Genomic DNA, 17,942 nt, shown 5'->3' on the forward strand with positions numbered 1-17,942 from the left:
TTAGCCACCTTCGCATTACCCTGAGGAGTGCCGAGGGCGGGTGAGTACCTCTGCATCACACCAGGCCCCTCTCAGGGTAAGGCAGATCCAGTTCTAACCAGTTCTAACCTTGCCAAGAAGCAAGGATGCCAGACAGCCTAGTAGTGACAGGCCTGAACTAAGGCACCTGGACCAGACAGGACTTCCGCCAGAGAAGGTGGGAGGGGCGGGATTGGCGTTGACGCCAGAAGACTACTTCCGCCCGGGTGCGTATGACGTCAGGGCCGACCCTTTAAAACCCTGGAGTCAAGCCTCGCGAGATTCCGGAGCGGTCGCCTTGGCCCCGCCTCACGGGGCGGGGCGGGGCGGGGCTTGGCGCGGTGGACGCGCGCCGCGGGCTGCGGTGGCTGAGGAGGCTGAGCGGCCGCTGGCGACCCGGGCAGGTGAGAGCGGGCGCGGGGCGGGTGCGGGGCAGGGCCGCGGGGCCGCGGCTGCGCTCGCGGCGGGGAGGCACGGCGGGCTCGGGGAGGCACGGCTCGCGGCGCCCGGCCCTGGTGTCCCCGGCGGAGCGGAGAACCGCGGCGGTGCGCGGCGTCCCCGGGCTGCAGGCGGGGCCGCGCCCCCAGCGCCTGTCAGTCACCGGGGCCTCGGCTGAGGCGGGTGCGGCATCTGCGCGCCGGAGCGGAGCCGCCAGCCCCGCGCCCGCCCCTGCTCCTGGCCCACCTTCCCGTCCGCTCCCGACGCAGAGGGCACGGGCGGCCGGCACAAAGTTGCCGGTGCACGGTGACGGCAAGCTGTCCCCAAGCCGCTGGCCTGCGGGTCACCGATGCTACTTTTTACGGCTCGGGGTCGTTTTTCGGATCCCGAAGTTTGGAGAAACGCCGTGAAGAGATGCGAGGTGTGGCTGAGCAGCGGCTGCTGCAGAAGCGCGCTGCTGCCGCCCCTCGGGACTGGGGCAGCGCCGACGCGCTCTCCGCCTCCTAAGTGCAACTTGGGATGCGTTTTGCTAGAAGCCACTTATGGAAATGGCCCTGGTATTAGCCCCACGACTGCCAGGAAGCCAGGCGAACAAAGTTAAGTGGTTTTGAGGTGGTGATTGACAAGGGAGATCTTGCCCTTGTTTGGCAGTGGTGGCTTAAATCGGTCGGTTCTCCCTTCAAGTCAAGATCTGCTGTTCTTAAGCCTTGCTATTTGGATACCAAGTTGTCTGTCTGCTCTCTTCACTCACACACACACACACACACACACACACACACACACACACACACACACACAGAGTGTTTCTTTTATGCCTCAGGATATATAAAACAATTAAGTTTATTATACTCTCTCCCCCGTGACCAGGAGGCATTGTATCTGAGTTAGCTGCTCCGCTCCTGTGTCGTATTTGGGGAGAGAAATTAGTTCACGATATGGTGAATTATGATATGGTAAATTGTATAAGTTCATAAAAGTACTTTTATTTGGAAAATCCTGACCCCAAAAGAAGTACAATGGATAAAAGTTTGGGATATGACCTCACTCTGCTCAGCGTTTTTCTCTGAGTTAGAGGACTGATTAGGTTTCTCGTTCGCTGGGATGTGCTTAGAATGAGAAGCACACTGGGTGTAGTTTGTGTGCTCTTTTGAAAGGCCTTGCTGTTAAGGAATGAAACAAATCAGACTCAGAAAAGCCACATTAAGTTTATACAATACTGCAAGTCCCAGCATTTATTTTTGGAGTTTGCTTAAAAATAAGTCAAAAAATAGAAATACGATTGTGCAGATAGTGTTCTCTGTGGGGTTTTTAATTATTTAAAACATTTTTTTCTTTTTTAAAATATTTTTTATTTTATTTTATGTGCATTTGTGTTTTTGCCATGGGTGTCGGGGTCCCCTGAAACTGGAGTTACAGACAGGTGTGAGCTGCCATGTGGGTGCTGGGAATTGAACTCCGGTCCTCTGGAAGAAGAGTTAGCGCTCTTAACCCCTGAGCCATCTCTCCAGCCCCAAAACAATTTTTAAGTTTAAATATATTTTGATCATATCTTTCCCCTCTCCCAAGCCCTTCAAGATCCTCTCCTTCCTATTCACTGGACTTTAAAGTTTTCTCAAAAAACAAAACAAAACAAAACAAAAAACAAAAAATGCGCAGTTTTTTTAATACTAGATTTTAATTTCAGAAGGTGGAACATTAAGAACAAAGGAAAAATGTATTTTATAGAAAATGAGAAAGCATTAGTCTCAGTTTGGCCATTTTTCTTTAGAAAAATTCTGCTTCCTCAAATAACAGAGGCATCATGTTGGTAGGATTGGTAACATGCCTTAGCCTTCTCATGGCTGGGAAAAGTTGGAGGCACCAAAGCCAGGAGGATTTGCATCTCACTGCAATGTTAAAAGAATTTATTTTACATAAGTAAATGCAGGGCCAGTTAAGCAGCATATTGCTGCTTGAGAATCCTAGCATTACAGTCAAATCAACAGATGGGCAAGTTATGACTGGGTTAGATTTGACATATGCAGAAAGCTTGCCCCTGAATTTTTATGAAATGCACCATAGGCTGTTTCAGTGAGATGATGAAAACAAGCTTAAGGTAGAAGGATTTTGTTTAAACCAAAACAACAACAACAACAAACCACAAACAGAATAAGCATACATCTCCTTTCTTTCTTCCTTGTTCCTCCAACAGTTTTGTTCAAGTCTCAAGAGACTACTTAGTGAGGCATGAGCGGTGCTTTCATGTACTGGTTACATGGGACTCTGTCTCCAGGTCAAAGTTTTGCTGATTGGGAGGAGGATATTATTGTTTACAAGCATTGGAAGGGGATGAAGGAAGAGTTGGTTGCCTGCTATACACAGATGCTGTGGTCTGTCCTGAGGCAGGTGGAGCCTTGGAGAGAAATATGACCCTGCCTCCAGTAACTAGAATATAAAATTCATGCTGAAGCTAAGGAAGGAGAGATTCAATCTTACCAAACAACAGAAGGGTTTCAGGAGGAAAAGGCATTTGTGAAGATGATTTGGGTGACCTGATTGGATGGGAAGAAAGAAAGAGAACACTTTATACAGGGCCACTTTCTGCCAAACCCTTGTTTACCTTCAAGAGTGTTTCTATTACTCCCACCTTGCTGATGGAATAAATGAGGTGCCAAGGTCAGGTGGACAAGAAGTAACAGAGTCACCTTGGCCTGGATACCTGAGTTTACCCAATGTCCCTGTATCCGGCCATTCAGGAATGTCTGTAGTTGCAAAGAGTGGATTTTGGAAAATGCATCTAAATTTTGAAATTGGCTTTCTGAAAAACTCCCAAGGTAATGAAAACCTGGGGAAATGAATTGTGGTTTTTGTTTTTGAGACAGGGTCTCACTGTGTAGCTGTGTAGTTCCAGGCTACCCTGTATCTCACTGTTTAGACCAGGCTGGTTCTAACTCACAGAGATACACCTTCCTCTGTCTCCCAGTGCTGATTAAAGGTGTGTGCCACCACACTCAGCAAGTGAGTTATTTTTGGCATGTAAAATATTTTAGTCCACTTTTGGAAGTTGCTTTTAGTGTTAGTTGGTTGTAACCATTGAGTAAGACTTTTGATAATTTTGAATTACTGCCTGTCAGCACCCATGTGGATTCAGAATGAGAAATTAGAAGCACACTCACCCTTACCCCACTGCAACATTTCAACTGTTGTGTATTTTATCTTGTATTTTTAAAGGTTACTTGGCATTAAATATTGTTTGGATTGACTTATGAAGCTGGAATTGAGTTGATGATGTCAGTCTCATCCCTTTCAGTTTTTATTTCCATAAATAGCTGTTTTGAGTACAGTTTTGTACGTGTGTAAAATGAGAGACGTTCAGTCATGGATACTAAATATTTGGGTATCGTCTAAGGTCTCTGGGACTGTGAAGTCACAGGTGTGCTTCATACAGGTATGCTAGGTAAATGGGTACTGAAAAAATAGTGGCTGATTTTATTTATGAATTTTCAGGCTTAATGTTTATTGCTGGTTAACTGGAAATGGAGTCACAGTAAATTCAGCTAAACTTAAATGGTGTATATGAGTGATCTGTGGTGGGTCCTGCCTGCATTACTCAAACGTCCAGTGAGACCCGGGTTCTTCACCTTCACCCTTGCTCAGATTGTCTGTGCTTATTGCAGAAGGTTCAGGGACCAGTCCATGAGCCAGCGTAGGAAGTGTTGTTCTCTTGGCTGAATGGGATAGATTCTGAGATTCTCCTCTCCAAACCAGTAATTTACAGTTTATGAACTTAAGTGGGAGAAAGGAGCAGCGCTGTCAGGTAGATGGTGTGTGCAGGTAGATGGTGTGTGCAGGTAGATGACGTGTGTGCAGGTAGCATTCATTGTCTTGCCCTTTTCAGTTATTTGTACCTTTGACAGCATCTTCCAAATCTTCAGCCCAAAATTTCACAGAGGTGCTTTTAAGTCCACTTCAATAGTTTAAAAGGTTTACAGGGATCTCTGGGCACAGGTTTGGTTTTGAAAGGTTCTTGGGATAAAGGGGCATCAGTTCTTCCATCAAAGGGAAAGCAGGCACCCTTCTGGGGGGACATCTTTTCCCACTTGAAAAGCACTGAGGCATGATGCCTCCCTCCTAGACGATCTGTGCCACATCTTAGGGAAGACCTTGACAATGACAGGCCGTGTGGTGTTCTGACCATACACATTCCTGTTGTGTGAATCCCAACAGAACTCAAGCCTTGCTGGTTGCCTGGGGGAACTTAAACTTGTTTGAAGCTTAGTTTAAATTTTTTATGTATATTGTGACATTTCATATTACGTATAATGTATTTTGACCACATTGACCCTCCTATTGCCCTGCCGTCCCTCCTCTCACTTTTAAATTCTTGAACTAGCACCTTGCCTTCCCTGGAGTAATTCATTCTTCCTCCCTTCCTCAGTTATTTGGTACCTTAGACTCAGGAAGGGAATTTATTTCCTCCTTTCCTGGTTTCTGGAGCACCTTCGTCGTGGTTCCTGAGCAGGGTGAAGTTAGTAATGCTAGCCCTCCAGATCCACTGCAAATACAACACTTCCAGTGAGAAACAGGAAGGCAGCACCCAGGTGATTGCATGATTGCTGATGCCATCTATCTTTGGCATGCCAAATCACAGCCTTTGCTGTGGGTCCAGCTTTTGTTGTATCTATGAAAGTTTAGAAAGTTGAGTCTGGGCCAGAGAAGCACCTATAGACATTAACATGCCCTCTTGGTATAGTTTCATGCCTGTTGTACATGTGCAGGAGCCGATGTGGCTGGTGCTTTTGTGACTTGGGATTTTGACTGTGTTTCTTTCTGCAGCCCTCAGTGGTCTGGTCAAAACTGTCTCCCAGTGTGATTTATAGATTTGATCCAGAGCTGTGTTCTCTTCCTCTTACACAGGTGTCATCTGTTTTCACCAGGTATATGTCTAATTTCTCAATAGCTGTTTAACTTATTACTTGGTATGTATTGGCACCGTACTCAGTAACATGAATACAGTGTGTATAGACAGTCTAACTGGATACATACAGGACCCTAACGGATCATTATCTGGGGAAGTTGGAGCTTAGAAAGATGAGGTGACTTGGCCAGGAATATGGGGGAGATAGAGGTAGAGTTTGGTAGTCACCGCTAAGGCTTAGTCTCTCTCCTGTTACTTTATTACCAAAGCTTTTCCTTGGCTGTTTGCTTATCCCCTCTCCCAGTCTTGCCTGACTTTTCTTTTTTCCCTTAGGAGCTATTTACAGTTTGCATGCCAAACATAAACTTTCCTGGGAAATACCTACAACTGTGCTCAGATATATAGTGAGGGGCTTGCTCCTGAAGAAAGCTTATCTCGAGATTTGCACCTTGTATTGTGTTTCATGGTTCTGTGAAGCACTTTTATATATGTTCTTGCTCATTTGTGGATGTGTAGGGAGGATAGGACTGTTACATCCATTTACAGGGGAGAGAGAACTCAGATTTGAGTAACTTATCTGAGATCTTAACAGAGAGAGCCAACACCTAAACTTGAATCTAACATGAAAACGTGCATACTAGTTGTCTTTTTTTTTTTTTTTTTTTTTTTTTTTTGGTTTTTCGAGACAGGGTTTCTCTGTGTAGCTTTGCGACTTTCCTGGAACTCACTTGGTAGCCCAGGCTGGCCTCGAACTCACAGAGATCCGCCTGGCTCTGCCTCCCGAGTGCTGGGATTAAAGGCGTGCGCCACCACCGCCCGGCTACTAGTTGTCTTAATAGACTAGAAGCCATTGTAAGCAGTGTGCTTGCTGAGAACTCTACAAAATTAGTTGATGAGACATGGTTCTTGGCCTCAACAATTAAGCCAAAATAAGCAATACTATCAGCCATCTGACTTAATTAAAACCAATTAGGGTTGGCTAAATATTACAGCACAGCATTTTCTTTAACAGTGGCATAGTTTTGAGCCTCGAACATTGTTTTTGATTTTTATCAAATTGTGAGGCTGGATTCTATTTTTCCATTTGTAATCATGAAATGCTCAGTCTTCGGTTCTTAGTTAAGTTGCTCTCTGCTCGTCCTGAGCTCAAACGCTTGCCTCCTAACTAGAATAATCATGCTGAAGGAGTGGATGAGGCAGAACAGATAGAAACTGAAATAAAAAACCGAGGGTCAGAGCTAGGCTTGGTGAGGAAGGGCACTCTCACCTTTTTAGTATGTGTGCGTGTATGTATGTATGTATGCAAGCAAGTAATTTTAGGCAGGGTTTCACTATGTAGCCCTGGCTGGCCTGCAACTGAAACGTGGACCAGCTGGCCTCAAACTTAAAGAGGTCTGCTTGTGTCTGCCTCCTGAGTGCAGTGATTAAAGATATGCACGACTGGGCTTGGCAATGAGCTATCTTACAGTGGCCCTGTTGTAGGAAATTCAGTATGCATTTTATAGCATGGGAAGATGGGCTCTTTGAGAGATCAGAGAACCTCATTAGTGATATATTTATGGAAATATTATCTTGTACCAGTATCTTGTTCCATACAATTTAATTTTTAGAAGTCATGAGCATTTTTTTACTTAGTTAAACATTGACGTACTGCCAGACCCCCATTATGGAAACACCATGCAGTATTTGCCCTGCAGGCTCTTTTGTATTTGCAGGGGCTGGTTGCCTGGTTTATAGCACTATGGAGTTGCCCTTGGCTGCATTTTTTGCAGTTGAGATCCATTTCATTGCTTGTACACACCTTTCACATCTGGTGAGGAGATTCTCCCCATATGCCCGCCATTATCAAACCAAACAGAAAATTTTTTTCCTATTTCTGTGCCTGGTGTGGAAAAATTTCAGTACTGAATTGCATGCGTTGCCCTATTGGTATTCTTAATATGGGTTAGCACTCAAGGAGACTCCTGATGCTTCTAATCAGGTTAATTGTAATTCGGCTTCTTGTCCAGCACTGTGAGGTACCTGGCAAAACAGACAGTGTGATGTATTACCCTTCCTCGTAGATGGATTCTGTCTTGTAAGTGGTGTGGTGAATAGGTACAAATAACTACAGTTCAAACACAACGGGACATCTAGAATACAGAGGAAGCAGAGATTGCTACAGAGTGGGCAAATTAGGAAAGTGTCTTTTGTGGACTCAACTGTGAATTGACCATTTAAGAGTGAAGGACATGCCAGGCAGAGGGATTAGCATAATTTGGGTGTGTCCTGATAACACCTGATAAATTATGTGCTAATTATGTAATTTTTTTGTTCAATTGGATTTGAGGCCATTGGGCTTGGAGAAAGGTGATTTTCAGCATCTCAGCCTTTTCTTCAACAGCCACACAGCTTGGTACATTTAATTAAAGTTGTGCGTCAGTGATATTACAGTGATAGGAGTACATAGGGAGTGAGCCAAGAGAAGGGAGACCAGAAATGGGAAGACCACTGAAGGGACTAAACGCCTTAGGCAGTTATGATGGAGATGACTGGAGTGGTGGGCATTGTCCTTGTATTCAGGCCTGGGGTGTCCTTCATGCTGAGGCACCTGCCTGTGCTGCAGGTGGTTACAGAGGTTTGGTGCTCTCACTGGACAAGCAGCCAGCCAGAGTAATTGTAGCTAAAGTTTTCCTGCCTGATCCACAGTCAGGACAAATCTCTCTCACCTGCCAGTCCCACAGCCTCTCAGACCCGACCAAGTAAACACAGAGACTTATATTGGTTACAAACTGTATGGCCGTGGCAGGCTTCTTGCTAACTGTTCTTACAGCTTAAATTAATCCATTTCCATTAATCTATACCCTGCCACATGGCTCGTGGCTTACCGGCATCTTTACATGCTGTTTCTCATCATGGCGGCTGGCGGTGTCTCTCTGACTCAGCCTTCCACTTCCAGTTTTTTTTCCTCCTTGTCCCGCCTATACTTCCTGCCTGGCCACTGACCAATCAGTGATTTATTTATTGACCAATCAGCAACACATTTGACATACAGACCATCCCACAACAAGTAATGGTGTTATAGGTGTGACGCTTTAGCAGGGCACAGTGAGACGATAAAGAAAAGAAGCCCCTGTTTAGGAACCATGATTCAGGCTTTCCCAAATCAAAGCTGCCATTTGATGGATAAGTAGGAGTTTTTAAGGTCACCTAGTCACAGGAAGACATCATAATACGATGTAAGACACTGAAACATACTGAAACATTCGAGGCGCCATGGGCCCTGGGTTTTTTAGTGTTGGGACATGAGCCTGGGCAGGACAAATGAGCCTTTTATTTGCAGTGCTTTTTGGTGTTATTTTGTCTGGCTTGAACACCCTGACCTTTTGTAAGTGTTTTGTTGCCTCATATAGGCCTGATGGAAGCATCCTTGCTGGGTGTCCTCCATCCTGCATTTGGAGTTTCAGCAAGAAACTGCCTTTTGCTTCTGTTTTGGGAAATTAGAGAAAGTGACAGCACCATCAACTAGAGAGGAAAAAAAACCAATTTACTAAATGCCTTTAATGAATGCACAGACTTACTCTGGTTCTTTTATAAAGAGACTGTTGCAGCAAAGCACAGCTTCAAGACCAGTTGTCCTGGGCGCTGTAGGAAGGAAGCATTGTTTATCTTTTCTCTAAGGCTTATGGAACACTGAATTTCTGTGGGATACCTTCAAGTGATGGCAGGCATTCTCTCCCCCACCCTGCTGCTGGTCATAATGAGTTCTGATGCCCATTCCACTGTTGCAGCTAGAAGCTCATCAGTGTACTTTCTGCGGTGCCGTTCTGTTCTGTGGACTAAGCCCAGGTAACAATACATTTAAACAGTTCTCTGCAGACAACCGAAAAGTTAATAGCAGACTGCAAGTAGGAAATGCCCATTGTGTTTCCAGGCCATGGGTCCGCAGCTGTGTTAGCTTTATTACCATAACTGGCTATAATAAACATTTACGAGCAATAGGCACGGCTGGGGGAAGTGAAAGACAGAAAAGCAGAAGGAGAAGTCCTACAGAACAGTTGGGGAGGCCCTGGGTGGAGAGAAGACCAGGTGCTTCTAACACCTTCCCAGGTGAGAGTTGAGGTCAGGTTAACTCACAGTTGCCTCACAGTGCCCTGTGGGGATCGTTAGGGCAAATAGTGGCAGTGTGTTTTAACCCAGTATTTACAGATTCAATTTAAAATGTGTTCAATAGAGACTCTCTAGACTTGGGCAGAATGGGAAACAAAAACCAACACTTTAAATAGTCGTGAACATTATAGCCACAGTTCTGAAATGTAGAAAATAAATTAGGATATGAATCCATAGGTGTTTGACATTGGGCCATAAGCAGATTTTCTGATACGCCTTTGCCCACATTTTGTGGGTAATTCCCATGTTCTCTTCTTTCCTTCTGCATGTAGCCCCAGTCAGGTGGAGGTGGGGGCAAGAGGTAGGAATGTTTGTATGAGATAGCATTTTTTAAAGATTTATTTGTATTTTATGTGTATGAGTATTTGCCTGTATGTCTGTGCACCATGTGTGTACAGTGCCCTTGGATGCCAGAAGGCGGCATTGGATACCCAGAAACTAGAGTTACAGATGGTTGTTAGTCTCCATGTGGGTGCTGGGACCTGATCCCAGGTCCTCTGACAGAGAAGCTAGTGCTCTTTTGTTTTGTTTTGTTTGTTTTGTTTTTGAGACAGGGTTTCTCTGTGTAGTTTTGGTGCCTGTCCTGGATCTTGCTCTGTAGACCAGGCTGGCCTTGAACTCACAGAGATCCACCTGGGACCCAAACTCAGATCCTCTGCAAAAGCAGTACCTATTCTTAACCCCTACATCTCACTAGCCTGGTGTGTTCTGTGGATAACTTGGATTCCATTTGCCTCACTTTATCTTCTGTCCTAGCTCTTGCTCATTTCAGTATGTGATGTTATTCTATTAATGTGCCACATTGTACTGGGATTAAAGGCGTGCGCCACCAGTGCCCGGCCGAAGCCAGTGCTCTTAACTGCTGTGCCATCTACAGCCCTGTGTTAGAGTTTTTACTAGTAGAAAATTGCATTTTCTAGCTGATGTATAGTATAACTGGTTCTAGGAGGGAAATGGATGAGAGTCATCTGGAGCTTGTGTTGTCCTGTCCACAGAAGCCCTGCCACACACCTGCCCCTGAAAAACAGCCCCAGGGCTGGCAGAGCACTCATCACCAGACTGACAAAGAAGTCAGATCCCAGGCTTTAGTTTTTCCATGATGACAGTAAGTTATTTCACTTCCCTGTGGAAAGGCACTCTGTAGTTCATATCTAGTCAGTTCCAATAGGAAGTCTCTCTCTGTCACTGCCACCAACTGGATTCTGATTTCTGTCTAAATATTTAAGCTCCTTCAGCTCTTACAGCAGCTGGTTTTCATACTTTTAAATGGTTGCTATTCTCCAGCCTTCTACCCCCACTTGTCCTACTCCATATGCTCTGGGGTTGGTGATCTCATGTGGTCTGATATCTTTAATGGGCACTGTGCAATGATGACTTCCAAACTTACATATCTTTTTAAAAACCTTTTTAATGATATGCCTGGGGGTGGGGAGTATGTGCATATGAGTATGGTTGCCCAAAGGAACCCAAAGCATCAGATTCCCTGGAGCTGGAGATACAGGCAGTTGTGAGCGACCTGGTGTGGGAGCTGGGACCCAAACTCAGATCCTCTGCAAAAGCAGTACCTATTCTTAACCCCTACATCTCACTAGCCTGGTGTGTTCTGTGGATAACTTGGATTCCATTTGCCTCACTTTATCTTCTGTCCTAGCTCTTGCTCATTTCAGTATGTGATGTTATTCTATTAATGTGCCACATTGTCCTTGTATTTTGAGATGAGATTCCATATCTGTCTGCCTCAGCCTTCCAAGGTAATCTGACCCATAACCCTGGAAATTATCCTTGGCCACTCCTTATTGGTCACTGTGGCCCGTAATTTATGAAGCACACCTTGCTACCTGCCCCTTTATTCTTGTCTTTGCTTCATTCTTAGTGCCGCTCTCTTGACGTCAGGCATTTCCCATTGCTCTGTCTTTCCCTCTTCCAATCCTTTGGCTGTCATAGAATTCACACTTAAGAGTCATAGGCAGGAGAGAACTCACTTCCACAAATTGTCCTGATTTCTACATGAGGTCAGTACCCCCTCAATAAAAAACATAAATTAAAAATTTAATATTTCCCGTGATTCCCTATAGCCCCCCTGCAGACATTCTTCTCAGTTTTGGTTCAGTTTGGGAACCTCTAGGTCATCACACCCATGGATTACTGAAGTTAGTGGCTAATTTCTCTCCATTTAATTCATTCTGGTGTCATTTCTACAGTGTGACTGAATCTCAGATTTTGAGGGCTTTCTTTGAAAATAACTACAGGGCATGACCACATGTTGAAACTTCTCCAAGTTTTATCACGTTTTGTCTCTACTCTAGCCACACTAAACCTGGAGCTTTTCTTACATTGGGCCACATACACAGTTTCCTATAGCCTTTCCAGCCTTTGTGGTTAACCCTGTGTTCTCTGCTTAGGTATCCCCTCTGTAAAGAACATCTTCCTTTCCTCTTTCTGGCAGTTAGCTGTGTGTCTCACCTCCCCAAACCTTGGCTTTTCTAAGTGTTTTATACATGTGTCTACAATGGTGTTTTACATCTTAAAGCAATGGTAAATAACATGCTCGTCCTTTATTTTCTATTCGTCAGGCTTGGAACAGTATTAACTGGAATTTTCTCCTGTGTAATTTGGCCTGTTCTTACCACTGAATTAGGTAATTTCTGGGGAGAGCAAAGTAATATTTGAAGATGACCATCTTATACCTCTGTTTATAGCTAAGCATCTTTATTTCCCGTATTCAAATATGGGTTCTGCACATTTCACCGTCCTGGCCACTCCTCTCTGTCTTTGTTTTGTCAGTGTTTGATTGGCATTGTCATAAGGAAGGCAGGATGCCCCAGATGTTTAGAACCTGGATTTGGATTCCACGTGTAAGGCCTGATGCTCACCTTTCTAGATCTGTTCCTGTGAAGGTTTTGTTTTGGGTCTAGAAGTCATCAGGATTTGGGGAATTTGTTTAACTTACCAAGTGATTGAGAGCCTGATGTATAAACAGGATTGCTAATTAGCAGCTTTGTTCATATGAGTAGAATGAAACTGGGGTCAGCATACTGCCCCCTACAGGGGAGCCACAATCTAATCAAGTGGATAATCCCAGTAGGAGTCACTGAGTCAGGATAACCTGTTGTTGCCTCTTTGTAAAGACACTTGGCTTGTCTCACTCTGAGTGTGTGCAGTGCACGTGTTCTTCAGACAAACTGTAGGGTACAAAGCAAAACCTTGCTTGTTAATTCTTGTTTCCTCATCCCAGACTGACAGGTTTCCTCTGTTGTCTTAATCTCTGTTCTATGACTGTGATAAAATACCATGACCAAGGCAACTTACAAAAGAGTGTACTTGGACTTAGGGTTTCCAGAGGGTTAGTTTGTGATGGCAGAACAAAGGTATGGTGGCAGGCAGCTGGAGCTGCAGCTGAGAGTGCACATCCCAGTCTGCAAGCAGGAGGCAGAGAAAGCACACTGGGGATGATGGAGGCTTTTGAAACCTCTTGCCCACCCCCAGTGACATACCTCCTTCAACAGGGCCACACCTCCTAATCCTTCTCATACAGTTCCACCAGCTAGGGACTAAGCATTCAAGTGCCCAAAACTTACAGGAGCTTCTCATTCAAACCACTGCATTTATTAACACAATCTTTTTTTCAGCAAGGTTCTTGTTTTCACATTCCAGAGTCTGCATCCTTCTCACTGCTCTTGGACTTGGGATGCTCCAGGTTTCTGCAACTGCATCTTGGAATTACTTGATGTTGGTGACTGGTTTCAGTCACTCCTTGTGGTTCATGCTGGTGTTAACTAAATTTTCAAGTCATGGGGACACTTACTCTGCCTATGTGTGCCTGACTATGGAGCCTGGCCTAGTGTTGGAATACTTCCTCTGGTGTAAATTGACCTACTACTAGGTGGTTCTCAGGTGTGAACTTTGTAGATGTAGTGTGGAAAGGCTGAACACACCTAATAGGTATGACACTCACTTTCCTTGTTTCTGAACCATCTCAGCCTGAAGTTTAAGAATATGAAAATTTGTGTGGCAGGGTGGCCATCTCATTCTTCTCAGTAAAAATAGTGCATGTAACAGTTTATCTCTTAGCGTTTGCTTTCGTGTGTGTGTGTGTTTACAAGTGTCTATGCAGGTGAGTGTATGTGTGAGAACAGGTGTTTGCACAGGTTTGTGCAGGTGAGTGTGTGTGTGTGAGAGAACAGGTGTTTGCACAGGTTTGTGCAGGTGAGTGTGTGTGTGTGAGAGAACAGGTGTTTGCACAGGTTTGTGCAGGTGAGTGTGTGTGAGAACAGGTGTTTGCACAGCTTTGTGCAGGTGTGTGTGAGAGAGAGAGAGAGAGAAAACAGGTGTTTGCACAGGTTTGTGCAGGTGAGTGTGTGAGAGAACAGGTGTTTGCACAGGTTTGTGCAGGTGAGTGTGTGTGAGAACAGGTGTTTGCACAGCTTTGTGCAGGTGAGTGTGTGTGTGTGAGAGAGAGAAAACAGGTGTTTGCACAGGTTTGTACAGGTGAGTGTGTGTGTGTGTGTGTGAGAACAGGTGTTTGCACAGGTTTGTGCAAGTGAGTGTGTGTGAGAGAGAGAAAACAGGTGTTTGCACAGGTTTGTGCAGGTGAATGTGTGTGTGGAGCCCCAAGGATGATGTTGGGTGTCTTTCTATGTTCTCTCATTAAACCTGTAGCTTACCAGTTCAGTTGTCCTGGATTGCCAGTGAGCTCTAGGAATCCGTCTGTCTCCTGAGCAGTAGGACTGCATGTGTGCGCTACTGTGCTCAGCTTAGGTGGAAAGTCGGGATCCAAACTCAGGTTTTTATACTTATTCAGCAGCCACTTTGTAGACTGAACCATCTTCCCAGTCCCACATTTGATTTAAAAAATTTAAGTCAAATATAGTTTACATTTTATGTATTAAATTTAATTTATTCTTCTGTTAAAGTGCTTCAAATTTGGACTCTAGTATGCTATTTTGGATTATTCTTCCCAGATTTAGGTAGGTAACTCTACAGTCAGTATTGACTAAGTCATATGAGTCTTGTAGAACTTATGGACATTCTTAGATTTGTTTGCATTGTTTTTGTGACAGGGTCTCAGTACGCAGCCTAAGTTGCCTTTGAACTGGCCTTCCTCTTGTCTTGGCTTCTTGAGTACCAGGATAATGACAGTTTTTTGTTCGCATCCACCTTGCATTCTGAGTCATGTTTAATCATTCGCCAAATACATCTAATTCTTATACACACATACACACACACACACACACACACACACACACACACACACACACACACACACACACACACATATACTCTGCCCACCCAATAGAGTGTAGTTTGTGAAGTCCATTCAGACAACTCACAGAGGTTTGTCCCAAAGCTTTGCTGACAAGAGAAATAGCAGCATGGGTAGTACCCTCCTCTCCCAGAATTCTAATTCACCCTTTTCCACCTCTTGTAAACTTCCATAATGAAATCTTCCTTGATGCCCATTTTTAAAATTTTAATGTGTCTCTGAGCCCCTATGCTTTGCATACCCCTCCCCTACTAGACCATAAGGGTACTTTGTATCAGTCACCTGTATTCCAAGAGCAGTGCCTGGCACACAGTGATGCCTGGTATTTGTTGAGCTAATTAATCAAAGCCATTTCACTAGAATTCTATTCTTGAGAGCTTCCTAAAACATGACTCACACTTTCCTTTAGCATCTGAAGCAGGATTTGCTTTTCTTTGTTCTGAACATTTTGTAATTTGTGTTCCCTGATTGTGTCCCACATTCCCATTTCCAGCTAGCATAGCAAGCTTCAGAATTCTGTGCTTAATTGCCCTCCATTCAGTCAGCTCACTTCCTCCCAGTGGTCACGTTGATGCCTAGAATATTTCTTTCACTATATGAGACATAATGGGCTATTTTAGCAAGGCACTCCTATGTGTCTTCATTTTAGCTGTGGGAGAATTCTAGCAGATATCCTCAAAGTTGAGGTCCTCGTCACCACAGCTCATTTCTGCATCAGCTTCTGTCTCTAGAATATCAGTGCCTCTGACACCTCTGCTCTCCTGCCATTGCTGCATCCAGTCCAGAGCCCTGCCCCATCCTCTTCTCTGTGATGCTCAGTGGTACCATGTTGACTTGCTGGTGAAGGGTCAAGTGCTTTCTTTGTTGAATACCCAGCTTCTAGTCATGGTCTCCTGGGCTTGCTTGGTTTTTGAGGGAGGGGGATCCAAGTCACATTGTTGGTAACGCCCTTCCCATTTGTTTCATTCAACACATAAAAATAACAGATGCCTTCTCTGAAGTCATGGTCTTCCTTATGAATTAAGTGACAGGCAGGTGTTATACAGGGTATACTGCTTGCCATCATTTGTTAAGTAATGGATGTATTCAGTTTGAATGGTATACGGTGCTCATGGTCCTTAGTATCAGTAGCAGAAGCCATTCTCTGGGTAAGCACATTCTTCTTCCTCTCAGTAAGATAGTCTCACCAGCAAGGTCCCTCCCTCCCTGTATGCTGAAGTACAGACAGGTCAGGCTCCATTTCTCTCTTCTCTATGTCACCCAGTTGGTAGAAGACTCACAGTAGTGAGTTTCTTAAAAAATGTGTCTGCTAGGGTTGGAGTCCAGGTGATAGTGAAGACTTTATTGAGAACTCAGTCATTGCACATTGAAATTAAATTCAAATACGTCTTTAAATTTAAAGTATCAATTTTTATAAAATAGAAATGTCAACTAAGGCCATCTCTCAGTAGTGCAGTTTTTGCTTAATGTGTTTAAAGGTCTTGATTTGAGCCCCAAACTGCAAAATAAGTCATTTTTTTTGTAGTTTACATTTGGTAAGTTCCATGTATTTTAATTGATTCAATATAAAATAGACAAATTAAAATATTTCCTTAGGAACAGGGAAAGCACTGTAAAAACTCTTGCTAGGTATTGGTAAGTTAAATATTCTAAAGCATTACATTTTGAAAATTTTGTTTTTAATTTGTTTATTGAGACTGGCTGGTCCGGAACAGTCCTCCTGTCTCAGCCTCCCAAGTGGGATGACAGACATGTACCACCAGTCAGCATTTTTTCTTGTGAAAATGAGTATAACTGTTGAGTATTTACTTTCTGAAGTGGCTCTTGGTTGTAGAATAATATGAAGAGTTCTGTGTTTAGTATACTCAGAATGAAACAAGTATTTGCTCTATGGGAGGTTTTAATAGGGTACTTCACGTCCTTCTCATCCTATGTTTAGGAAAGGTCAGTCAGTGAAAGATAACATACACAGGAAGCCCCAGGACTAAAAAGCATGGGATGAGTGCAGGTTAGTGTTACTGTGTGTGTGAAAACTGCTTCTTCCCAAGCAGCCTGGAGCATGGCTGGCCCAAAAGAGTCATGGTTTAGGTATAGCAGCATCTCTCAAGCAGTATCTTTTAGGGCAGTTCTGACTTTGTCTTCAGTCTAAGCACCCTTTAAAAACCTCATGCCTTTTCTCTGGAGATGGGAAGTATTTGAGATTTTCAATTACTATCTCTTTGGAAGATGCCTAGAGAAACCCAGTTGTCATTCCCAAGAACTTCGCGTCCCTGCTGTTATTGTTGTGACACTTGAAGGGCCTCCTACAGAACAGTGCATCTCAGCAATCTTCTGTTACACCCTTAGGACAGCACTTGACCTGCCCAAGTTGCGTGCATGTGTTACAGAGAGGCTGGGCTGAAGCTGATTTTTTTTTTTTTTTTTTTTTTTTTTTTTTTTGCTACACATTTGAGTACTTCTGTACATTTAGTGTTATCCTGATTATCATGAGGAGTGGGTTTGGGATGTCTCTGAATATCAAGGAATTTGGATCTTCATGGTTATAGCATATATGACTGTAAGTCTGTCTGCTTGAGCTTATGATTTGACACCTCATTGTGAGATTGGTAATAAGTGCCACACAAGTTCTGAAACAAAAATCAAGTTGGAGACATGAAAATCTAGCAAAAGAGGGAAAATTCATTATTTTCTGTAAATATAATAGAAGGAAAAAGAAGGAACATTTTTGTTTTTGTATTTGTATGTATGTATGTGCTTGTAGAGGCCAGGGGTCAACCTTGGTTATTATTCCTCAGAGTTGCTGTCTACTGTGTGTTAGGGTAGAGTTTTAAAAATATTTTTATAACTATATGTATGGATCTGTGTGTAGGAGTGTGCTTATGTAAGTGCTGAGGCCTTTGGAGTCCAGAAGAGGGTGTTGGGTCCTCTGGAGCTGGAATTATAGACAGTTGCTAGCCACCTGATATGGGTGCTAGGAACTAGACTCCAGTCCTCTGGAAGAGCAGCAAGCACTCTTAACTAATGAGCCATCTCTTCAGGCCCTGTGTCTGGATTTTTACATGAGTTCTCAGGATGGAACTCAGGTCCTCATGATTGTATGCACATACTTTATGGGCTGAGCTAATTCCCTACCACAGTTTTTATTTATTTGCTGATGATACAAGAGATTGAACTTGG

The 17,942-nt window shown here is 43.9% G+C and overlaps 1 protein-coding gene across 1 annotated transcript in view; it reads left to right on the forward strand.

The window, feature by feature from the left end:
• The first annotated feature begins 321 nt into the window (after positions 1 to 321).
• Positions 322 to 17,942, forward strand: part of Stk38l (serine/threonine kinase 38 like) — a 71,074-nt gene continuing 53,453 nt past the window's right edge. The window contains exon 1 of the mRNA XM_052719771.1: positions 322 to 422. The gene's annotated coding sequence lies outside the window, so the exon portion shown is untranslated. The remainder of the gene's footprint in view (positions 423 to 17,942) is intronic.

The sequence above is a fragment of the Peromyscus californicus genome, unplaced genomic scaffold (genome assembly GCF_007827085.1).
Source record: "Peromyscus californicus insignis strain IS unplaced genomic scaffold, ASM782708v3 Scaffold_6__1_contigs__length_162567912, whole genome shotgun sequence".
In the NCBI taxonomy this organism is placed as follows: domain Eukaryota; kingdom Metazoa; phylum Chordata; class Mammalia; order Rodentia; family Cricetidae; genus Peromyscus; species Peromyscus californicus.